The 26,189-nt window shown below is 45.6% G+C and overlaps 1 long non-coding RNA gene across 1 annotated transcript; it reads right to left on the minus strand.

Annotated features, from left to right (window-relative positions):
* Positions 1-10,662: 10,662 nt before the first annotated feature.
* On the minus strand, positions 10,663-24,877 carry LOC135375892 (uncharacterized). The gene is made up of 3 exons (XR_010417427.1): positions 24,798-24,877; positions 15,091-15,215; positions 10,663-11,385 (listed from the first exon to the last, which is right to left on the minus strand). It is a non-coding gene; the product is annotated as an uncharacterized LOC135375892 (long non-coding RNA).
* Positions 24,878-26,189: the final 1,312 nt, after the last annotated feature.

Consider the following 26,189-nt stretch of genomic DNA (forward strand, 5'->3'; position numbering starts at 1 on the left):
GTTTGATAGAAAGGGATGGATCTTCTGTAAAGTTAGGTGCTTTCAAGTTACTGCACGCTGTGTGAGTTGCTGAGGCGTATGACCGTCACTGTCACCGTCACGAAAGTGTTTCGCTCCTTCGTACTCTCGGAGCTGGTTGGAAATTCTTGGCTCATGGACTATCGCGATACCAATGAAAGCTCCTGAGGGATGTTTGGCATTATTGGCAGTTCAGTGGGACTGCCTGCCTAGCACTAGTCCATCCTGCTCTTCATTTTTAGGACGAGAGGTTTACTTTTTTCTAAATGTAATGTGCGCAAGCTTTCTGGGGCGATGCTGTGTTGTTTTTATAATTGTATGCAACGTGGTTCAATGAGATCTGCAGAAATGAAAAAGCAAAAAGGAGAGAGAAGAAATATCAGTGCTCAATATTAAAACGGATAATGCTTTATTATTACACGGACTCCCCTTTGGCGTTGCCACATAAGTATTTCCAATATTGGCCCAAAATGGGCTGCCCAATATGGGCAGCCCATATTGGTACAATATGGGGTCTGGTTGCACTCCCCATATTGAAAATATTGGCACCCATATCGGTCCAATATTAGAGCAATATTGGCGTGCTGCTCGGGTCCACACTCTTTGAAATCATGGCCCTGCTTCGTGCATATACACAGCATGCAGATCCCTACAAGCATCGGATGGGTGGCCGAAGCTATAGGAATTGGAACACCCGAGGGAGTTTGGCACATAAGGGCATAGATCGGTACAGATATAGTCTACCTTCACTTTATCTGGAAAAGTGTGGCTATTGAGATTGAGAACGGGGTCTCTATTGGTGACAATCATTACTTTTGCATATTTTATCTTTTAGGTTCTCCAAAATTTCCTCAACAGAGATATCGATGATTTCCGGAACAGCTGTTACCACACAAACTATGCCGGGATGCAGGGATGTTTCTACTCATTAGTTCTTTGGTTTTGAGGATGTGGTCGCTGCACACCCCCTGATGCACATTTGATCAATATGCCCCTGAACGATGTTTCTTAATTTCTGTAATATCTGACGAAAGATATGACACTGCATTCTGGAGAAAGAACGACGACATCCTTCCAGAGGTGTGTGACCACTGTACAGTATCAGATATTCCTGTTAAAGAGGTTGGTATTCATAGTTGTCGGGATAGCTGGTTCCGGCACATTTATTGTGTCTGATCAAAGCATAAGAAGTTTTACCCATTTCAGGTTTACCTAATGAGTCTTCCGATTGGTCACTCACACCCCGTAGTCACACATGTGAGAAGCTGCCAGAGTTATGAACAACCCCGATTGAAAAAAAAAAAAAAAACAGAATTATTCTGGTATTTGTGATGTTCCTAGACTCTTTATGGTGTTTGTAATGTGCACATCAAAACTGTCAGGTGCGACACCAGGCGATTCTGGTGATGTGAGGTTCTCCTGAAGTGCACACGTACTGGCATGCTGTTTTTGATGTCCACATCAGAGTGGCCAGCTGTGACACCAGAATGCTTCTGGTGCACTCTAGTATGCTTCGTGAACGAACCACAGTGACATAGTATTTTAATCTAACCGTTAGCGCAGCAATACCAAACTCACTTGAAGGTCGACATGCCGTGCCAGACGCCGCATATTAGTGCACTAACCAGATAACATCACACCTGCTCTGTTTACAAGTGCGATGTTATCTGGTGAGTGCGCTAATATGTGCCATGATCGAGCTCACCAATACGTGATGTCGACCTGCATGCGATTTCTTAGCTAGGCCTGAACTCACGCCGTATCAGAAGATTGTGATCATGAGTTTCAAGACCCGAAATGCCAAGCTATGTCAGACATACAGGCATAGGGTGATGGTCCTATTGAAAGAAACAGACTGACCAACGAAAACCCCCATCACCCCATCAGAAAAAAAAAACCACCGCCACCGTTCAAGGCTTCTACCCTTCGCCTCACGTTCTCTCGGCAAAGTAGGTATAAGACCTTGGGACTAGGGGGATAGGGTCCGCAGTGGCGCCACTCAGCAAGAATCAGCGAACACTAATGCCCTGCTGACAAGGGATAAAGTAACATGTATATCTTATTACACAGTCTATGCCCCTTTTATACCATGTGTAAGGCACAGATCATAGATGGAAAGGCTCTTATTCTAACTGAGGGTATAGTACGGACTTCTGTGTACGTGATGTGTATAGTTTCAGTATTTTATGAATTTTGACTTATAGGACGTCTTCTACCACATGATTTTTATAGAGAGACATAATCGCAGTTAAACAGAGTTAGATGATAAATACAGATGTCAATAGCAGCATCTTAATGAGAATGGTTAGTGACTGATGGTAGCACGTTATCTGTGCGAAATTGTCAAATTTAGGCAACATCTCAAGGTAGCCTCACCGGTGAAGGCGGCTCCGCGATTGTCGAAGCCGCAGCATACCATATCAGTATCCATTACCCAACCTATGCTAGAGCTACCCGTCCTTGGAATATAGCTCATTGCTTTGTGTTTTCAATCAATCAAATCCGTTATTGTTCGCAGGCCAATACTACTACGAGCGGTAGTGCTGCCCGGATAGTTTTTGGTAGAAGCTTTCCCACATGTTTTTTTACGTGTGGTGTAACGTGCACAAACTTTTTTACTGCAGTTCACACACATGCTTGGTGGCTATGCAAACATATTTGACGTGAAACGGCCTTCGAATCTGACCGACACAGGGTCAAAATGAAAACGTCTATATAGTCTCGTCTTTGTAGGTCCGGAATTTCGTGACATCGGAGATGCAAGACCGGTGTCGTTCAATTAGATATATAGCCAACTCGGTCACACGAGCATGAGTTCACGTCGCAGTAATTCATGTCTATTTGTTTAGAGCTTGTGGAGATCAATCGCCTTAAGTAAGAATGGACTGTCGACAATACGGGCAAGTGGCCTCTAGACGATATTTATTTGCGAAGTATTAAAATAAGTGTGCAAAAAGGTTAACAATTCAAAATATCAGCCGCAGCCCACGCAAGAGCGAGCCCGAAATACGGATGGTGCATATCACTGGAAAGAGTAGCCGATGCGCTCTACACCCGCAAGGTAATCTCCAGCGCCGAGCAAGCGAGACCGTTTCGGGTGCGTCTCTAAGTTGAGGCGACGTGCGCGCTAAACGACGCCGCATCCACCTCAATGGACGCACGCCTATACATTGACATTCACCTTTGCTTTCATGTTATTTGACGTTAAACCAATAGCCGTGCACCCTGACACCGTCCCTGCCCAATTTATACCCTTTTCTTTCCAATGCGAAGTTGTGTCTAGATGTAAAGTAAAAAAGCATTACCATCTTCCTGCTTGTAGTCATTGTTGCTATTAAAAGTCGTTTTTTGTTAGCTAGATTAGGAAGTCAACACCCTGAAATACGTTTCAATACCATGGTTCACGTACCACTGCAGTATAAATTCTGTTCGCCCACAGGCATAAGAACCATTTCACCTTTTGTAGAGGTATACACAAGACTGCACAAGTTATAGCACAGGCGATTTACACCCTGAGAGGTATAAATACTTCTAACGACGTTGGCAAGTGCATCAAATACCAGCACAGCCTGTAGCTTTCTATACCACTGAACATGCATACCCAATCACCAATGTACCAGTCAAAATCCACGTTGTATACTGTATTCAATGTGTATACTCATGTGGAGCATACTAGATAAGGAGTGCCAAGATGATGTTCCTACCTTATCTGAGTACCTGATATATACATATAGCAGCTGTAAACCCTATGATCTGTTAGTTACAAGTGCTGTGCCTTTGGAGTGGCATACCCTACAGGCACAGTACCATCTATGTGGTGCCTAACAAGGTTTTGTACTTGTGTAAGAAATAAAGCGAACCGGTAAAGACGTACAAAGGGAATGCCTCAGGACAAGAGCCGGTATTTTGAACAGTTATGTTCGAAATATTGAGGCTCTGAGGCTCTTCCTTTCTTAGTTTTTTTTTATTTTAAATTTTTTTTAAATTTTTAAAATTTACCTCTCAACAGGGGGTTGTGAGGGGTTCAAGGTTTACAATGTACGATAATATTTTTTGTACTACAATTGACATTTATTTAGAGGTCTCCAGACTAAATTTCTGGGCTGTGAAAACCGTAACGCAACAAATAAGAAAACACAATTGTGTTGAGAAACTGTTGATGTAAATGTATACAAGTTTTCCATTTTATTCGACACAGGTATTTCATAAGAAAGCTGTGAGAGCAGCGCTGATGCCATCTCTGGCAGGTGTCTTATTCGGCCAGGTGTACTGCGTGCAGCACAGTGTATGCTACTACTGCACGAGAAATTGATAACAGTACGTTCTGCATAGATGTCTATTGATTTTCGCGATTTCTGGTGGGAGCCTAGCTTACGTTAGGTTATGTTAGATAATTGAAAAAATCGCACAGATTCCAACGCTTCCAAACGCAGATTCCAAACTGCAAGCTGGAAGCTGTCGTGGTCAAGAACAACAACGTCCCAAAGAACACACACGGTCCTCATGATGTCCCCACAGTGTCATCGTGTCCTCGTCCTTGAAGGTGTATCCCTAGAACGTCCAGAGGATGACACTCACGGACTGTCCGTGAAGAGTCATTCAGGTACGTCCTGTGCCCGTCCCTGTGGGTAGCTAGCGGAACGAGAAATATTACTTTGTTTACTTTACCTGCTCAGACTCCCTGAACACATTTGTTTTGTTTTTAGGCCGATCCTTGGACCGGATCGACATTTTTCTGAAACAAAGGGTGGTCCAGCGTAAAATTCTCTGCCTCCGAAAAGGATCACTGTCTACGATACATGGAGCATTTCTCGTGGTAAGGACAGAAATGCGCGATTCTATCGCACTGCTTTTGACTTCCAAAAGTCCTACCTGAATGTCTCAAAACAAAAGGAGTAATAAACATAGACTTTGCAGTGATTCAGACCTCATACTTCAATCAATTCCTCACTTGGCGTATTTTTTCTTTGCGTAATCGAAAGAAACGTGGACAGCTCACCCTTCGTTTTGTGTGGCAGGCGAGGGTCGACGTAACCCTCGCAGGGAGGGTCGCGTAAAAAGCAACAAATAGTATCTGTTTTCGCTTCGGAAGAGAATTCTAGTACCTTTCGGAGTGGGTTTTTCTATGTCTTTTATATTTATCTGTTTCTTTTTGAAATCGCTGCGCTTATTGTCCGCTATGGAATGCGCTAGGAATGAACAGCCAGACTTTATGGCGGCAGTTAACCAATATGAATGGAATCCGTATGCAACTGTTTTCTGTGCATGTGCAATAAAAGACGTTGATATCGGTTGAATGTGTTAGCACATAAAAAATAAAAGAAAAATAGAAAGAATGGTTCATCCTAGAAGTGCTCTGGCGCTGTTCTAAAGATGTCCTCACGTAGCGTCTGTGGATGCTCTGAGGATACCGTGGGGACGCTATATTAGTGTCAAAATGACATGTTGAGGATGATTTGAGGATCAGATTCACCCTCCTGGGGATGTCAACCCCGTTCATTCATGATGCTCTTAGGATATCCCTGGGATAACACTATGTTGTCGGGGGGTGATACGCGCCACTACAAAGGAATAAGGGGCTTGGCTCATCATAGTTTCGGAATGGGTATCACAAAGCCCTTCTGATCTGCTAGATGGCCAGTTTTAGTACATTGGATGAACTCTACCAAAAACATACGCGCGAGAAGTAACATCCCCATTTCTGCCTTGGACTCGACTGTCTTTTCGCAGAACGCATGGCGCTGGAGGAAGGGTACACGTGCTAGTGAGGGAGGCAGGTGTTCCTAGAGATGGTGTCTGTGTGTTCTCAGTCGAAGGATTTCAGAATGACTTGTGACATCATTTTAGAACGGTGTGTGATTTTCTACAACCAGAGCCTTAAGGGAACTGTATCGGGTTCCGGGAAACCGTGCTAGAAAATACACGAGTCTTTCACGAAATTATGTGCTTGCTATGAAATAGATTTTTATTTCCGCAACTAGCGGAGCTGATAGAAGGAAGTGTTCTGTTGTGAGTCAAGTGTGAAGGTCCAAAAGTTAACTCTGTTTAAACAGTAATTTTCATTTACGGAAATTATTCTGTTGCTCGCAGATATCGTTTACTGAGATGTGCCGGTTTTTGAAAGAGGGGACCTCCAAATGGCTTTGTGTTTATAGCTTAGAGGGCGTAAACACAGATACGCACAGATACCCACAACCCCCTAACAACCCACAAAAGTCTAGAAGACACCCCCTTCCTAAAATGTTGTGAGGTTACCCAATATCTCTTCAAAGAGCATAAAAATACATGGAAGCAGTGACGTCGCACCCCCTCCAGAGTCCAATACACCCCCATGCACAAAATTTAGGGTGAACCAGTGATGATGTTACTTCACTTCTCTAGAAATGACGTCGAGCACTGTACTAAAGCCAGCGTGCTATTGATCCAAGAGGTGTGTCGTGTCATATCAACGGACACATCCGCGAGAAGATAAATGCTGGAGCTTCCTGGTTGATCGGTAGCGTTGTATTGCCAAGCGATCTGTCTGTTGCGGTGGCGAAAGCCATGTTCCAGGGCAGCGTTCATGGCTGACCGCACACGGAAATGTGCCAATCCTTGACTTAAAGCGTCGAAGGAAAGCACCCAGCGAGAACGCACAGCCGGTACCGCGATCCGAACCTCGGGCAGATTCCAGTTTCGTCGTGTAAAAGCGTTCGTCTTTTCCACGGAGCCAGGAGAACTGGAGATGTCAGACGTGAGACACGAAAACGAAAAGAAAAAAGGAAAGAAAGAACATGACAAGTATTTGTGCTAGTCCCACAGTGAATAACTCTTGTAATTTCCTTGTAATTTCCTCTGTAATTCCTGTAATATATATTTTTTTAATCCTATGTTATATGAATGCTCTACTGCAACAAGAGAGACGGGTCAATATGCTTGTTACCTGTTAGGATTTCATTTTGTGTCGTAACGTTTTTTTGTTAGGAAACCGGTTTAAATGACCAAGTGTGTGTTTAATACGCACATGTTGGCCGATGTCGCTGTCTTCACTACAACCTTTATTGTGGGCGTTACTGTTTAGAAAAATGCTGTTAAGCGAATTGAGGCTCTGACGTTGGCAACAGTGAAAGATCAATGACAGAACACAAAACAAGCTGTGCAAGATGGGGCTGATTTTGGTAGCAAGCACAATGAAAAGAGTCGATTTAGCCGATAAGTTTGAACGCTATGTTTCTAAGTGTGAATGAATCCGCGATAAAATATAATATCCGCATTTTGGAATCTTCATGATGAGCTAAGATGGCGACATTTGTTTGCGCTTCCGTTTCCCAACATCGACTGCATTACTCGCAGTTATGGGTTGCCATAAGGACAAACGCCTGGTATGCCACTACTGTCCCTTTCGTATGCCGCCCATTAACGAATAAGATAAAAAAAAGAAAAACAGCAAAATGAGCGCACACGAAGAACATGCATTGTTCAGATGTGTCCTGTTTGCTCCCAGCTTCGTTTTTGTCTATTTCTTTTCTTTTTCTGCGTGTATCGCACAAGCTCATGGGGGTGGGCAACGTCACGACTACCGCTATTGGAGAAAGTGCGTCCTGGGCCGACTTCGAAGGGAACTCTGCCGACATATATATCACAGCGTCTGAGGGACAACCCACGAAAAACAGGGACGGCAAGCCTGACACCTGGATTCGAACCCCAGTACCTCCCTGCCTGACGCCACATGGCCACCATACCCAAAGTTGACCAATCGCCGCCGACAAAAACGGCACTGGCGTAGTGAGTACGTAGGCACGTGCGCAGTCCTTGTTTTGGCTCACTTGCATAGCAAACGTTTGTCAATTCATATATCAAGGTTCGTTCGCTTCTCGGCTGTTTCATAAGGACGATGGATTTCAGTAATGGACGTTTCCCAGAAAACATGCAATGACTTCGTTGATTAATGAAGTTAACATTTTTCGTCCAGTACTTGCACACACTGCCCTACGAGTATCCGCCTGACCGCATAAGTCGCCTGTGAAGATGACATCGAATAAAAAGCACCTTGTACATATCGAACAATTCTACTGTTAAGAGGAAATAATAAAAAAAACTACTATGCAGAGAGTTCTAGAAAATACACCATTTGCTTGCAACTATCACTAGTGTGGAGCCATTGATTTTCTGCGTTTTATCTCATGTGCCTTATTGGGTTTTATACTGACGCATTCAGTTTGCGCATCTGACCCAGCAGGGAAACGTCATCTTCTGTTTGGCCTTCTTGTGGCGCTTCTCCAAACACAAGCTGCACCGCTGATCAGGTCCTGCCGATAAGCGTTGCGTGTCGAAGGAGTAATCTCACTCACAAATTTCATGCCACGCCCTCAATTCCCTGCGCTAACGATACGGTTCTTTGAATTCGGTCGATTGTCAGTGCCATCATGTTGAATATGTAAATAACTGTGCGACAATGCTGGTCACACTACCACCTTAGTTATGATCAACATTACTAATTAACTAAATATTAATATTAAATAATATTTAATATTAACATTAAATAATATAATAATATTTAATAACTTAAAAAATATAAAAAATGTAGCAATCCTTAAAACGACAACGGAAAACAGCAGAGGCTATAACCAGTTAGAACACACTCCGCCTGAGACACAGTGACCTTTGCCACCGACGTCATCAGAGCTACTGTTCCCCAAACACATGCAGGATGCATTATGCGCCAGCGCTCTTCCTGTGGTTATACTCACACATCGAGTTCGATGCTGCACATTGGTATCTCATTTCACTCTGCATCTTTGCAACATAATTTTGAAGAAGTTGTTCACCACAGCCTTTTGGTTTTAATTGGTCTGGAACACAATTCTTCTTGTAGTCCAACATGCTGCAAAAGATAGCAGACATATCAGTTACATGACCCTTCTGGACCTTCATGTGGACCTTCATGGACCTTCTCGTGGCTAATAAATTCTACTATTACTATTCGCACTAATTACAAACCAGCTCCGGATTGTAAGACAGACAACACGTGACATTGAAGCACAGCCCTGCAGGGAATACAAGACGTGATCACATTGAATTCTTCCCACAATTTTAATTAGATTCAATGAGAAACAGGACTGCCAATTCGTCCAACGTGTGCAGGACGACTATTTATCATTGACTGAATTGGATGTTTGCAGTGGAGCTGCTTTCGCGAAACCGGGTTCCGCTGCGTTGTGTGGCGAAGCCGCATCCACGGAATGACGAACCGAATGGATGAATTGGTTTAATGGGTGCCAATGGGAAAGGCTGATTTGTAATTGATTTAATGAGATTCAACATTTTATGTATCACAGACTCCGCCAATACAAGGAATAAGAAGTCAGTTGGAAGAATTGTTCTAATGGGTATCAATAAGAAACTGCTTTCCAATTGGTTTAACGAGATCAACCATGCTGCTTGGCATGTTGGTAATACAATAAGTGAGACGCCAGTTGTTGGAGGAATGGACGTAATGACCGACAGTACATGCTCATTCTAAAATTAAGTAATGATATGATTAGGAAGAACGCTGTACGTACGTGCAGAAAATTAACTAATTCGAGGAACTGGTCTTATTCGGACAAATGAAATTCCAGAATACGCATTGTATCGAAAAATATGTCACTTAAGGAAATGGCAATTGAATGGAAATCTGTAATTAAAATTATTCCTAACAAATCAAATAGCTGTTGCCCAATGTCGCGGAGGCTGGCCGCTGGCGCCTAGCCAAGGAGGGCGCGTTGTAACACGTTTTCAACGCCGCACCACATAGTGATCCGTGCGCCTTGAAAACTGTTGAATTTTTTTGTAAATATTTCTTCAAAAGTGCATGTGCCGTGGTAACTTCGTATTACTGCTCTTACTTGGAGCAATTGTTTTTGCATTCCGTGCAACATTCAACAGGGCTTAAGAGGAAGCGTTTCTGCAAGTCCCCGCCGACATATTCATCAGTCTGTTACCAAACGTCGAAGCGTGAGAATGTGCGTGATGAATGTCAAGCAATTGGCGCTTTTGGGGATTTAATTTTCAGGATTTTTTCCTGTTTTTAAGGTATATGTAGTCGATGTGTCAGACATTGTCGCTTTTCTACGTTGTTACCGATGCTTTTAGCTTCTGCTCGCAGGCGAATATGAGGCTGGAGAGAACACAGCCAGATGTGCGTTAAGGTCGCTATGAACTGCGCTGTATGTAATGTGTTTTGTGCATACTTCATACTGACATGCCCTGTAAACGTGCAGTTGTTTGTTGTATATCCCATTCAAGTAGTTGGTTATATTTAAACTAAATAAATACATATAGGATGCATGTATGAGCGTGTGCGATTCCTGCGATGGAAATAAAATGGATGCTGCAAGAGTGCTGATGCGAGCGACTCGGGTTGGATGAAACGTAGACATTGTGTTGAAGGACGACAGGACGCTAGGCAGACAACCGGTTTGTGTGCTTCGTGTGCTGCATATTGCGAGTTAATGCACACACTTCCGTCTATACCCGGTGTGTGCCTCATATGGTCGTAGAGTTGCATTGTTGCAAATGCAACCGTGCGACCTGCCGGTTTTGGAAGTTTTTTTAAGTCTGGAATCGTTTTGGAAGACGCGAGGAGACCTTGCACCCAGGATTGTATTGTCCAACCACCTGTAACTGAGCAACTTTAGGAATTGCATTCGTAAAAACAATGAAAATTAAATACAAATGGAACGCATGCCATAACAGATTCCGCGCAAAATGCGCGGCCGCCTCAAAAAGCCGCATCCCATGGCGCTTACCTAACTCCAGCGCTATCCATGTCGCTGCGATCGAGAAAAGCGACTATTCATCCATCCATCCACAAGGCATGAGGAGACTAGCGGATTCTTTCCTCTCCGCAGACGCAACCGTAATGTCTCAGCTGGACCCGACAGCTAGGGCGCTTGGTGAAATGACGCGAAGTATTCGCGTTAATGTTTCTCCAAACCAAACCCCACAGCTCGTTGTCCTCTCTAGCAGTACACCGTAATTCCTTGGAGTGCTGCCAGTGGCTTATGAGGAACCGTAGGCAGCTTGAAGTATATCGACAGGTGTCTGAACCTAAAACAACAAAGTCTTTGCCCTGCACGGGGGGTGTCAAGCATTCTTCAGAGTTCTGCTCCTACATTTGGCCCATATAAGCAAATCATTCAGCAAAATTTAAAATTGTTCACGCATTTTCTTATTTATCATAATGCCGCTGTAAAACCGCCGGACGCACGCGACGAAGTGCTTACCAGCACAGTCGTTTGTCGTTGCCGGACATCAGGCCTCTAGAAATGATGCCGTGTTCCTGTTCGTATTTCCTCAAGCACACATCTTCCGCATTTGATATTGCTTTTTGATTGCACTCCAAGCCTGAAAACGAACAGTATGATATATTTGGGTACTCATAATACAAAGCATGAGTCCGCCTTTGATAACTTGCCTAGGGAATATCCCCTGTTCCCAGCTTGACTTGTTCCACATAGATATATCAGTGGTAAAAACGGGTGGTGGATCAAACTGCTTATATTTTGCTGCCCTCGTTAATTGCCTGCAGCCTTATCCACAGCGCCACCGAAACGTTAACGAGAAAAATCACGCAATAAGATGACGTTGCATCACGTTGCGTGCACCATTCGGCGTCCTGCTGGGGGTTAGGCGGACGGCGCTGGTTTTTGGGGCAGTCTCCCCACGGCTGTGACACATTGCGACATCGCTTGCGTTGAACGTACCGTTGACATCGTGCAACTCTCACCGAACTTGCCAGTCGGGGCATCCGTGGACAATTGGCATTCGCCGGGCGGTCATGAAAGTGCCGGTAAGTATACCCTTCGAGCATGTTTACGAAATATTAACCATGCTGCCAGCACAAACAGCTCTCGTGGTCGCCTCAGAGGAAGGAATGAAGCTCTGTACATCTACAACGGTATATCACCTTTCAGTGATTGTGTTGTTACGTTATGTTGCACTCTCGTTTAGTTTTCCTCCCTGTCAAACTTTTCCTTCTTTCATACTTAACTGTTGACACTCCGTCCTGCAACCACACAGGACAACGACAGAGAACCGCCAACCAGCAATACCGCCAGCCCCTCTCAGACAGGTACAAGCGCCGTTTATGGGACCATTTTTTAACGCGCTAATCGCTCGTGTGCAGGTTTTGAAGCAATTTTTTTTTCTGTGGTAGACAAAAGATCTAAGGTCTCGCAATGTATTGGCAAAACATGATTGAAATACAAAGGGGTCTTTTCGGGAAACGGGCGCGTAAAATTCCGTGTTTTTTCTTTAATTATGTCTAAACCTTTGTCTGTTTCAGCGGATACGTGTAGGAGACGCACGCATGGTAGATAAAATATGAATGATAAAATCAAAGAGCATTAAAATATGGAAATAAATGATATCAAATGCAGTGGGGACACCTACAACCAGCGAAATCACGCGTCGAATTGGTACAATTGGTCGATTTGGAACAAAATTCCACTAGAGAGCATATTCGCCACTTTCTATATCACAGAGCGTTCGACCTGCGCACAAACATTTGCGATTGTCCTGCTGGCCTGGACGCATACTAAAGGATGCATACTAAAAATTTCGCAAGAATGTCTTCCAAAACTGGGGAGATATCGCTTCCAAAAACGGCAAAAAGTGAAACACCCAAATTCAAGGCCGGATTTTTTCAATTTTTTTGCATAAAAACTATTCGGTAGAAACCGTTCGATTACTGTTTATCATCATGTATGATGAACTTCTAAATATAAAAAAAATCTGGAGGTCAATGGGACCTGCCTGCATGACCTGACGTGAAATCGGCCTGGGGGAACACTCATCTGAATATTTCGGGGAACGAAATTCGAACGAAATTTCGAATCATTCGTAGCAGCAGGCGTTCATTTTTGACCGCTTCAAACAACGACCTTGTCAGATCGTATCTATGCGACATAATTCAGGTCTCAATAACAAATTAGAAACAGAGGCATATTAACACGATAAAAATGACGGCGCTTGTATGTAGAAGATTGTGGACATGTGAATGAAAGAGTGTCACCAATAATTCGAATAACTGCAGAAATCCTTGAATGTCTGCGCTGGTTTTTTTCACAAACCTGAGCCAGAGAGACTTATGCAAAACATAGATGCCTCTTATTGGGATCTCGAATAATGTGGAAATCACCTGCGAGCTTTCATTTTACTGCAGGATATTTAGGCGATTTAACGGATGTGTCCTTAATATCTTGCCATTCTAACTGTATGGTAGCGTTGATAACTATGCTCTTATTCAATTCTGTTGTTTATGAGGTACTGTGCGATATTATGTACACTGCAGCCCACTAGAGTGAGAATGGATGGGCATCATACCCACATTGGTTTTACCATGGTAATCCTTGTCCCTCAACTTCAATTGACTTATCCACTACAGTGTCCTACCGGTTCATCAGAAATTTGTGTTCCTGGTAGAGTACTGTTACGTGCTGTAAAAATACTTTGTCGAATCGGCAAGGGAACAGCATGTTTAGGTAGATTGCTCAGCTTAATGTGTCTTGCTGTTGTATCTAATTTGCCATCTGGCCAATGTATTTCGATTCAAGCATATCAAATGGAACACTGTTATTCTGCATTGCACATATTTCCACCAAGATCACCTGCAAGAACCGCACGGGCATGTTGTGAAAATGCAACAACCTGCCTGCTCAGAAATACACCAGCAGGCCTCATACGTGCCAAAAGTATTGGTGCTGTACATGATCTTTGTGTGCCTTGGGTCAATAGAGATATACCGAATTTACTTCCCACACAGGTGAGTGAAGTGTGGTGATTGGAGGCATAGCTTTTATTTGAAATAGCGTATGCTGACTGAAGCCAATAAAGGGCTCAGCGCATAACACTGGGAACGTACAGGAGACGCGGCGCATAGATTATATAAGCCGTGGCGGTTAACCCCTCTGGCGGATATATCCGGTCATGAAGTAAGAGTTATAAATCTTCAAAATAACGGCGCTTATTTATCCGCCATCGTGTTTAGCGGCGCGGCGCAGAAGCTGCTTAACACAGTTTTTTTTCCACTGTTCTCACATCTAATAATATTTATGCACTTGCAAAAGAGGAATATGAAATGAAATAAGTCATAAGTTTTCGAGAACTGCGTATACTTCTAATTTCGATTCATTTGCACAGAAGACACTTGCGATTTATTTCTCGAGTCTACTCGTCTTCGGATTTTAGAAAACGGGTTAGGATTTAAATAACGACTGGCTCAAAATCTGCTCTTTTAACTAACAAATAAACAAATTTTAGGCAATTAGTCGTGCAATGTTGTGTCGTAAACAATGACAGTTATCTTATGTGTAACTTGTATATTTTATGTCGGGTTATTGCAGGAATTTAAATAACCCACCATCGACAGATACGCCTGGTCGCCTTGTAGCACGTGTAGCATACGTTGTAGCACGAAAATACCGGAAAAGTATTTGCGGTATTTTTATTTCGTAGAGATAAGGTCTCTAATTTCTGTGCAGTCATTTCTGCTTTGCAGAATATGGTCAAGGCGTTTTTGTCATGGTCGGAGTGGTACAGTTGTATACATTGTCTGGGTATCCGGAACGCTGTCTCGTTCTTTTTTTTCTCATGTTCTCATGTGTTTACTGAGGGCTTTTGAGTGGAATAATAGTCCAACATTCTGGGTGTTACGAGAGGTTCATTCACGAGTTGTATATAGGTACTAACTGAGACAACTATTTCATGAAGTGTTGTATCTTACGTAAAGAGTGAAGCCAATGTTCCTCTGAATTCGGCGCAAAGTACCTACCTGTCGTTGTTACCAGCAGTGAGTGTCATGTTGTTGAACATGGTGGTATGAATGGCCTTGGAATGGAAAGGCTGGTCACACCACCAGCTTTATTAGGATAAATATTACAGAATAAGGGAATTAAAAGTATACTTCAAATTTTTCGATTATTATTGGGACGATAATGGCCGCAGGGGCAGGAGCGCTTGTGAAAGATGGCAACTTTATCGCTTTACTTAGAAACACAATTGTTGACAAAAGTTTTTATGCCCCTGGCATTCTTTTTATTTGATACTCACAGACTGGCTTCGATGTTCCACAGTCGGCGTTGATGTCCTTAAAGAAATGCTCAAGAAGAAACGTCTCGTCGCATCTTTGTCTTTCGAGTATTTCCGGAACACAAGTCCTGCTGTATTCGATCACACTGGAAGAGATACGACGTATACCAGAATCTCCTAAATTACAGGGACATTTTGACGCCATCTCGTAACATCCCTTGATTGAGTCACGCAGAATAAGCAGCACAGTGAACTGCGCAGGAGAGATGGAACAGTTTTTCCCAGCACTCGAATCGGCAAGCTACGTCGAACGTAAATCGGAATAATTCGGAATCAGTCAAGTTCCGTGAGAAATAGCATGGCGCCTTTACTGGTCGACTTTTTCTGACAAAACAATACATACTCCCCTCCCCACCCACTGCCCTGTTCATACAGCGGGCCTACATCAGTAGCCGCGTTTATATAAACTTGACAGAGCGGCTTCAGATTGCTGCTAATTCGAGGTGAACTGGACCCGACACTGCTTACATGAAGTCGCTCAAATGGGAGCCGGTCGCAGTGAATGCGTTTTCCAGTTTCTCTTTCTGGACCCGCCTGTGCTGGCCTGCACTGACCGTATGGCTGTCTCGGACGCAGCGACAGGATGGACTCGGTCGCACAGTTCGCTCGATCAGAATTCGGCCGAGCGCATTTACATACACTTCGGTGATCGCGTCGAGCGAGTCAACCCACACCCGCTGTCGAGTTGACGCTACTCGGCTCTGCGTGGCTTCAGCTCGACTCAACGTCGTTTACATGAGCGAATTGAACTCGACGCTTCGATCCGCTTATATGAAGTTGCCACTAATCTGTATGCCGCCAATATTGAGGAAAAGGAAGCACAAGGAGCTGCAAGGAGAAAGAGCAAGAAGGAGGGGAACAGTCTATGAGCTCAGCCTGCAGAATCATACATCTTGGCCTTTCTGCAAATTGGCATGCAGCCACCGAGTACGTTAGCACACCCGCTAGTCAGCTAGTACGAACCCTTGGTAGAGCGACGCCGCAAGTTTAGATGTCCTATCAAGGAATAGTATACGTTGCACAGACCACAGGCTCACTCTCTTCTCGCTCACCTGTTTACATATTTGTGCTTCGTGAAAAGTGTGTCAGCACGCGCACAGATATGGAATATCCGCTCACGAAATGGAAAACATTTCGTGAGATGTGACGGCGTGCAAGTCTTCTTTTCTTCTTTAGAAGATATAAGCTAGAGAGTTCAGTGCATCGTATGCTATCGTTTTTACGTATCAAAGGGATATCGTTAGTGGTTCTGCGCCAGCGCAAAAGATGGAGAGCTTCGCGCACTGAGAAGAACCAACACGCAGCCCGTTACGTCCGCAAACCAGACAGCATACGTCAACTGTTTAATTAACTGTCTAGCTAACTGTCATCCCTATTTCCACAAGTATCGGCGACGAAAAAAAACGAATAAGGAAAGGGAGGAAAGGAAACCATTCGTAGGAGAATCGTCGTCAGCTGTACTCTGACCCGAATTTTCATTCACTGAAGCAGTGCAGAGTGCTACGGAATACCTGTGCGGGTTCACAAACCAGTTTCCAGGTGTGTGCCAACGAAACAACGACAGCGGTCCTTATCAGTTTCTACTAGCATGTCTCGGGTACACGCATCAAAAACCAGCAAACGCTGCATAGACAGCGCGAGCTCACTTCCGCACTCGCCATAGTACAACAATGGACACCCGCCAACACACAACTTAGTCTAAACACGATTTAATTAGCAATTAGAGTTAAATGGGACCCCCCCACACATTAATCAGCACCCTCCAGGGAGTCATAAATGCGTTTCATTAATTGCGGAGCATCTAACTCGTGCCCAGACCAGCTGTGTGTCGGAGGCAGACTGTGTCCGTTAAAAAAATAGATAGAAATAGAGTGGAGAGAAACAATTTATTCGATAATCAACGATGCCGCGGCGAAGAAACCGCTCCGGAACACCCGAGTGACCAGCGACCACCATGTTGCTTGTTGACGGGCGGTAGTTGCAGAGATCGACGACAGGTGGCCACCTAGTTGCAAGGCATCACACCAGATGGTGCCACCATCATAGCTCTATGCGAGAAAGACAGAGAACAAGATACTAGCGGCAGGTAAAATTGCAACACTGCTCAACAAGTCTAGGCATGCCAGAGCGCGTGGAAAAGGCTTAGGGGCGACCGGTTAGGCCTAACCTCAGCGTCACCGCACAACGCTACGAAATTCAACAGGTAACACAAGACGACAACCACAAAATGCTAAGCTCACAACGCTAAATGTGCATCAACAGGCTTGGTACACTACGGGTCACTGCTAAACAACTCTAAACATGCGCGTACGGGGAATAAGGCCTATCCGTTACGGCAAACATGCGAGAAAAGGCTTAACACGAGCGCGGTAACATCGGGCACGGCAAATCACTCATCTTTGCCCCCGCGGCGACGGTACGTCCGATCCCGAGGAGTCAAGGATCAACTGACGCAACACAGGGACGGCGGAGCGACCGACCGCACATCCTCACTCCACGAGAGCCAACGCGCAAGTGAGTGGAGCGCCTCGCCGCAGCCGCTACGCATGCGCGCGCTCCTAGCGCCCTCTGCGTCGCCAGCATCCAGCGGTGATCTCGTCGCGGGCCGTTCCCGGTTTCGGTTTTGCTCTCTTCTCCTTCCACTGCGCGCACGCGCGCTCTGCAACGCGTTTCTTTGCGCGTGTTTATTTGTATCAAGGCAGCGCTCACTATGCTCACGTCAACATACTGACCGATACGTGGAAAACGTCATGTGTGGTTTATTCTCCTGCGTTTCTCGCCGACGAGGAAATACAAAAAACGAAGAACTTCGCAAATTTATTCGCGGCATCGTGGCGGAAGCCTTTCAAGTGCACCGACTGAAATGGTTGCAAGCACGTCAAGAAATGTGGGTGTCAGTACAAGATGAAGACAGTCGACCGCATCTTAGCAGCAGCCTGGATAATCTGCATTGGGAACGCAGTTCTGATCTAGAGGACGACGACGACGTCTAAATAAAAGCGGTGCTACGAGTCTCAGTCTCTTCTTTTTCTTCGTTCAATGTGTACGCACGCACACAACATGTCTTCCCCCGAACCTTTTCGTTCCCGCCACCGTTTTCGCTGTATCTTATGCGGCCTCTCCATGTGCGGTAAATCTACGTTCATTGCGAACGTGCTGAGGAACCTGAACGGCGTCGTGGACAAGCCTCCGTCACAAATATTCTACGTGCAGAAATATGCTTCGCAAGGCATGCAGGACGAATTCGGGGACTCTGTCAAATTTACCAAGGAGCTACCACGAGAGTGGGAAACGTCGCGCGCTACACTCATCGTCGTCGACGATCACATGACCGACGCTGATTCCTTGAAGGAGGTGACTGATCTTTTCATTCGGGGTTCACACCATGCCAACGCGTCGATGTTCTTACTTGTTCAAAACATCTTTTTAGAACTATATATCCTACAACGCCAGTTACGTCGTCCTGTGGCGCACCGTGCCCAGCGTCCACCAGATGTAACATTTCGGGTAACAGCTATTTGGCAGAAAAAGATTGGAGCATTTTCTCGACGCATACAGACAAGCGATGTCGTCGCACCACGCTTATTTACTCGTTGATCTTCACAACTATACGCACGAGGATCACAGGTTGCGTAGCAATATCTTTCTGCGAGAACGTCAATATATCGATGCTCCGAAATGAATCTCCACACTCACCTCACTTTATTCAAAGTGCTCTCTACTCTACCCACTCCGCGCCGTCGCGACGTCTTGAGACATTCTTCTTCATCCTACATAGAACACCTCTCCGAAATTTGTCTCAATGTATTGAACGGAAAGGTAGCACTGGCTCCAGACACGTTCGCGCGTTTGGAGAAGCACAAACGCTTCTTACGTCGGCTCGCCTACAAAAAGATTCACAAGAATCCGCAACGTTTGAAACGCTACCTGTCTCAGCAGCGAGGGCAGGGCGTTCTTTCGTCAGTGGTTCCTCTCCTGCTTTCCGCCGTGTTGAACCATTTCGCCAATGGCCAACAGAGCTGAAGTAACCGCCTCCATCGGAAACATTCTTTTCTCGAAGGAGAGTGACGACGTCAAAGTGAAACCCATACTACAGGCACTGTATCGCATTCTCAAGCAGTACGGATTCGATCCCTACGACAGTAAAAGCAAGGCGTACCACTCTACAAATGACTGACTATCCGCTCCTCTCTCCAGAGGTGGACGAAGAGGAAGCGGAAAGGGTCGTCTCAGAATTAAAAAAGGTTATTTCCTGGGATCGCGAAGGTTGTGTCTCTGTGTCGGGCAAGCCCATCAGGCACTCCTTCGTTTAGGAACTCATCAATTATTTGTTGCAACGTAAGACTGGAAAGAAACCTTCCTGGTTCCCCAAAGTCTAGAAACTATTGCGCCTGATTTCTCTGCCCAAATCTCGCGAGCCTCAGCAGCAGCAGCAGCAAGCCTCCATTTGCATGGACGACTTATGGAGGGATATGAGAAACCAGAGGGTGGTTTGGGGGGGAGTGGACAGCCATAGAAAAGCGCATCACATGAGCAAAAACAAAGCTCTCGCCATTCTCAGAAAGCTGGACGCCTACACGCTACACCATCCGGTGAGGACAAAGTTTAATAGGAGACGCATCATCGCGCTCATGATCAACGAAGTGTGGCAAATGGATCTCGCCGACTTTTCAAAATACAAGAGGTTCAACGGTGGCTACCGCTACATTCTCGTGGTGATCGATTCCTTCTCCTGCTTTCTGTGCACCCTCCCGCCAAAGACGAAACGCCCCGCCGAAATGAAAAGGGAAAAGACTTTTTTGGGGAGGTAACGCGCCAACACGCATCTTTTGGGACAGAGGAGGGGAATTCTACAACAAGATCGTCAAGGAGTACCTAGCATGAAAGAAGGTCCACATGTATTCCACCTTCTCTCCTGTAATCAAGGCATCGCAGGCAGAACGGGTCATACGCACTTTACGCGACAGAATATTCCGCTATTTTAGGGTAACCGGAAAATATCACTTCGTTTCCGTGCTTCCCAAGGTCATGCGCGACTACAACAACACCAGACACAGGACGTTGGGCATCAGCCCGTCCGAAGTCACGCCCGAAAACGAATTGGAGCTGTTCAATAAGATAAATAGGTAGCCCGTCGTACCCTCCGTGAAAAAGAAGCTCAAATTGGGGAGTAAAGTGAGGGTCCTACTACACAGAAAATGTTTTCAAAAAAGCTCGGAAGGGAGTTGGTTGCCTCAGATTTTCACAGTCTCCTGCCTGAGAGACACCTCCCTTCTCGTCGTGCATCTGGAAAATTACCGGGGTAAGGAGGTAAGGTTTTTTATACCTGGAGGAGGTACTCGTCGTTACCAGAGACGCCAATGAGCCTTGGCCAGTAAGTGCTGAGAAAGAAGAAAGTGAACGGTCAGAGCTTCTCCTTAGTTCACAGGTTCGGTTATGACAGAGAATACGACAGTTTGGTTCCGAACAGCAACATGGTCAAGATTGGGAAATGACGTCAGACATCTACGTCCGCCTCCTCTTGAACGCCAGCATGGATAAGTATCCGTCGAATAAACTCAACGCCTTCACGGTAGCTTTCGACAGCGCACTTCAGCTCTCGAATCGCTATAAAGTCGGTCTGATGGATCTCAGCATAAGCAACGATTTTTTAAATATCAGATACAAAAGGCAAGATGCAAAAATCGCGGAAAAAAATTTCGCGTCACCTCGAATCTAGAGACAGATTTCGGAAAAGCCTTTTCGGAATGTAACGTTTCTTTCACGTACAATAAATCGCGATACGACTTCGCCTTACCCGTAGATCCTCGAATTGGAACCTCGGGCTCCCTCAGGCGCTTGACGCTTCGCTGGCATCATGCTGCAACAGTCACTTTCCCTACGTAACACACTCAACAAGTATTTCCAGATGCACAAGCAGGACGCCTCACTAGAATTCGCAGATAACGTCTACTCTCTGAAAACGCCGAAGGGGCTGGGAGACGAAGGGGTTGCACGTACGGGAACCCTTTGTCAGGCTGCTACAGCTCACACCTGTCGAGGGACATGGAGAAACTCTACGCGTCTCTCTTCCTGTAGCGCGCCAATTTTCTTTCACGATCAAGACGAAAATCCGTCGATCTTTGCAAGTACAGCTCGAAGCAGTGGGTCGATCCTTCGAGGTGGAACGAGATCGATTTTCTCAACATTCCTCACGATTCGGAAGTGGGTTACGTCTATGTGGTAGACTTGTCATATCCCGAAGAACTGCACACGCTCACCAGGGATTTTCCCCTAGCACGCGAACACAGGCGCGTGGACGAGAACGAACTGTCCCCCTACCAGCAGCATTTGAAATATGCGTTGGTGCTAAACGCCCCTCCCACAAAGAAACTCTTGCTGACATGCTGCGAGAAGGAACACTACGTCGTTCATTATACATTGCTCTCACTGTACGTGAGGCTGGGCATGAAAATAAAACGTGTCCACAGCATCCTCTCGTTCCGCCAAGACAACTTTTTGCGAACCTTCGTGCAGAGAAACGTCGCGTTGAGGAATGCAGCGACCACAAAATTCGAGCGACTTCTCTACAAAACCATGTCGAACAGTACATTCGGTACGTCGATACAAAATGTGAGACGCATGAAAAGCTACGATATAGCCTACGACAAACAAAGCGCATTCCGAAAAGCTAGCTCCGTCGACAGTCAGCATTTTCACATTCTGAGTGACAACTGCATCCTGTACGATATGAAACAGCGTCGCATCAAATGGACGCACTCCCTTTACGTGGGCTTTGCCATTTTAGAGATATCCAAAGTCCGAATGTAGAGCTTCATCTACGAGTCGCTCTTTTCTCGCTTGACGTGTCCAGTGCAATTGATCTATAGCGATACGGACAGCATAATTTTTTCTCTCACGTGTGAAAGCCTGGAAGAGCAGCTGATGAAGATTGAGAATGAGTTAGATCTGCCTTCCTATCCGGCGGACCACCCGTTTTTCAACGACGAACACGCGAACCAGATGGGATACTTCAAAGACGAGATGCGAGGTGGTGCCATTCAGGAAGTCGTAGCCATCCGAGCCAAAATGTACAGCATTCTCTTGGGTGGGACACACAAACAGATCACGAGAGCGAAAGGAGTTCAGAAAGACGTGGTGAGGAAACACTTATTGCACGAAGAGTACCAAGATTTTCTGTTCAATGAAAAGACAGTCGCTCAGAAGCAGTGCACCATCCAGAGCATAAAGCAAACAATGTACACCATTTCGAGACTCAAAAAGAGCTTGGTCCCCTACGACGACAAGCACTATCTTTTGGATGCCGTACACTCTTTCCCTTATGGAAGCTGAGAATACGGTAAGCTTTCCTGGTGTTTTGCTGCGTATCGCATTACGATAGTACTCCCTCTTTGTACAGCATCGGAAAACCCGGAAGAGAGCCACAGAGGCATCGTCGTCAGGGATTGAGTGACCGTGGAACAAAGAGCAAGTCCTTCGTGCACGCGCATATAATCGAGAATAAAAGTTCTAGTCGAGACATGCTCTCTCTCTCGCAGACAAGAGAAGCACGGGTCATCGTGGCAGTGTGGTAGCGGAATGGGTGTATGAAAAGAATCACCATTCCACCATCGTTCTGGTGCCATGACCCGCACAATGACAATGCTGCGATGAAGATTTCCCACACCATTTCTGTTGAGGCAAGTCAGGGAGGGTGTAGGCATCTATCGACCAACTCAAGATACGTCTTTGTATATATTCAATAAAGATGTGTTCGTGAAAAAACACAGAGTCTAATCAAAGTTATTTAGACTCTTTAATGCGTTGCATTTCGATAACCAAACAGTATTTCAATAAATCAGTGACAAAGTACAATGTAGACTGCTTGCAAATGTCGCTGCTTCCGCAGGGCATACTTAATATGAGCAATGGCACGAGCGAGAAGGTCCACGATGTCTGCAGAGATGTAGTTGAATTCAGCATTGGTCGAGCTCACAAATTCGCTCATCAGTCCCAGGGGTCCTTCCGGCACCGTTATACAGACGTACTTGTAACGGGCATAGATCCAATGCACCATCTTCTGCAGCAGCCCGGGAGAGATCTCTCCTATATTGCCAAAGCCTACCATGTCTATCACGTAGCGAAAAGCAGTGATGACGACCTCGTTGCCGGGACTCTCCTTGTTGAAACATTCATTCTCCACTTCTTCCCACGAAGCGTGGGTACGGGGACAATTTTGTAAGCGTGGTAGCTGAACATTTTCACGTATTGATGATGCAAGCGCAGTGCGTGCTGCCTTTATACAGCATTTTCAAATAAACTCACGCAAACAAACGAGTGCAAAACCGAAACAGAGAAGCCACCCGTTGCCGCTAGGAGCGCGCGCGCGCAGTGGAAGGACCAGAGAACGAAACCGAAGCGAGGAGCGCCCGCGATGAGATGGCCGCTGGATGCTGGTGGCACAGAGCACGCTAGGAGCGCGCGCATGCGTAGCGGCCACGGCGAGGCGCTCCACTCACTTGCGCTGTCTCGGGAGGCTCCTGGCTGGCTCTCGTGGAGTGAGGATGTGCAGACAGTCGCTTCGTCGTCTCCGCATTGCGTCAGTTGATCTTTGACTGTCGTCTGGATCAGACGCACCGTCGCCGTTGGGAAAAAGGTGAATGATTTGTCGTGCCCGATGTTACCGCGCTCGTGTTAAGCCTTTTCTCGCATGTTTGCCGTAACGGATAGGCCTTCTTCCCCGTGCGCGCATGTTTAGACTTGTTTAGCAGTGATCTGTAGCGTACCAAGCCTGTTGACCCACGTTTCGTGTTGTGAGCCTATCATCTTGTGCTTGTCGTCTTGTGTTAGCTGTTGAATTTCGTAGCATTGTGTGGTGACGCTGAGGTTATGCCTAACCGGTCGCCCTAAGCCTTTTCCTCGATGTGTACTCTTTTCTCCTTGCTGTTTAGCAGTAGCGGTTAGGCCTTTTCCACACGCTCTGGCATGCCTTGACTTGTGAGCAGTGCTGCAATTTTACCTGCTGCTAGTATCTTGTTCTCTGTCTTCCTCGCATAGAGCTATGATGGTGGCTCCATCTGGTGTGATGCCTTGCAACTAGGTAGCCAATTGTCGTCGATCTTTGCAACTACCAGCACAAGCAAGATGGCGGTCGCTGGTCACTCGTGTGTTCCGGAGCGGTTTCTTTCCCACGGTATTGTCGATTTTCGAATAAATTGTTTCTCTCCACTCTATTTCTATCTATTTCTTTTTCTTTTTTATGGACACAGGTTCCCGCCAACACACAGCTGGTCTGGAATGTGATGACTCCCTGGAGGGTGCTGATTAATGTGGGGGGTCCCAATTAACTCTAATTGCTAATTAAATCGTGTTTAGACCAAGTTGTGTGTTGGCGGCAGTCTGTGTCCAGTCATTACTACTACCGCACCTCCCCAGCTGGATCCGCCACTGTGGAGCTGCAAGCGTGGGTCCGCACAGCTCGAGTGACAGCCCTGATTTTATTCTCTCACACTTTTCTGAGTCACCCATCCATTCAAACATGAGGAGAGAGGAATGTAATGCAACTCATGGGAAATAGCTGAGGCAGATTTCCTCTAGCAGTGAGTGGAGAAGCGTGAGGACAGCCTTGATCCACATTTTATATCACAACGTGTTGTGGCCGTTCGAAACGCATATGAAAAATAGCTTACCAACAATGGAGTTTGGATGCAGTTTGATCATTTTGGTAATTGTTGTAGCAGGTACTCTTTGCACTGTCTAATAATCCTTGTGGGCAAACGGTACCTGAAAGCGAAATATATGGTTTTCTTTTTTCGATGTTCTCGGCGCCTGGAAACTGCCCAATCTATGTAGAATGGTTTAACAACAGAGGAATAGCAATGCGCAGTCTTGAAAAGTAGCCGAATTAGAAATAACTAGTTTATTTATCTATTTACTAATTGTGTGGCTTCAAGGGCCTTGTAACACAGACAATGGTACAGCAAACCAACAAGGAAATCAATAGCACGGGAATACAGTAGTACAGGTTGGGACAAAAGTTTACGGAACACGCGAGCGGCGTATTTTTTCGTCGGTACAACACCCTAGCGGCTGGCGGAAGCGGGTGAGTTCACTGCTTCGGAGGGGTGCAAGCGTGCGATGCCAGAGACACAGCGGTAGTTCTGGTATCGCCTGGTTGTTTGGGAAGTGGAAGCTACCGCTGTGTGTCGCTAACAGCGTACCCTTCCACCTTCCACCCCTCCGAAACAGTGAACTCACCCGCTTCCTGCAGCCGCTAGGGTGTCGCACCGAAGAAAAAGTACGCCGCTCGCGTGTTCCGCAAACTTTTGTCCCAACCTGTACAACAGTGACATATATTAGCAGCACTAATTTGAAAATAAAAAAGCACGGACAACAGTTTTATATAATGTATGATTTACAACTGAGACATATCGGTGAAGGTAAACGATTCGATAGTCTAATGGCACGTCGAAAGCAGTTCCTATGGGAAAATGGGCGATTTGAATTTGTGAGCGGCAACAACAGCTGTGTCAGTCAATTCATTTCTGCCTATACCCCATGATCCAGTACCCAGCAAAACCTGAACGAAAGGTCTGATCATTCTACTAGCCAGACATTGGGCTCTCAGAACGAGAAAGTTTCTCTGGGTTCGTAAATTGCATATTGCTTTCAGGTATGTGTGAGAGTCAATGTAAATAACCGTGGAGTTAAAGCTGTGTGCTCAAGACGTAATTTAATGCTATGACCTTCTCATAGACTTCAGCACTGAAGATTGACATGATACCTGGTAAGTGATGTGATCGCAGATATCTCAGTTACCATCGCACATCTCACTCGCTGTGTTCTTGAACCATCTGCGTAACATGCTAACGGTTCGCTGAATCACTGACTTTTAGGTGTAAGGATTGAAACACCACAAGGTGAACGTGTTGCATCTAAACAATCTTCATTGAACAGGTTCCATCGTCGGAGGTAGTGTATTTGGGATTCAGGTAAGTTATTGTAACACAAAACAGACTCCAGCATACCTGTCTAAGATATAATTTATATCATCAAGATTCGTCAAGAGCCCTCGACAATTA

The sequence above is a fragment of the Ornithodoros turicata genome, unplaced genomic scaffold (assembly GCF_037126465.1).
Source record: "Ornithodoros turicata isolate Travis unplaced genomic scaffold, ASM3712646v1 ctg00000952.1, whole genome shotgun sequence".
Lineage (NCBI taxonomy): Eukaryota > Metazoa > Arthropoda > Arachnida > Ixodida > Argasidae > Ornithodoros > Ornithodoros turicata.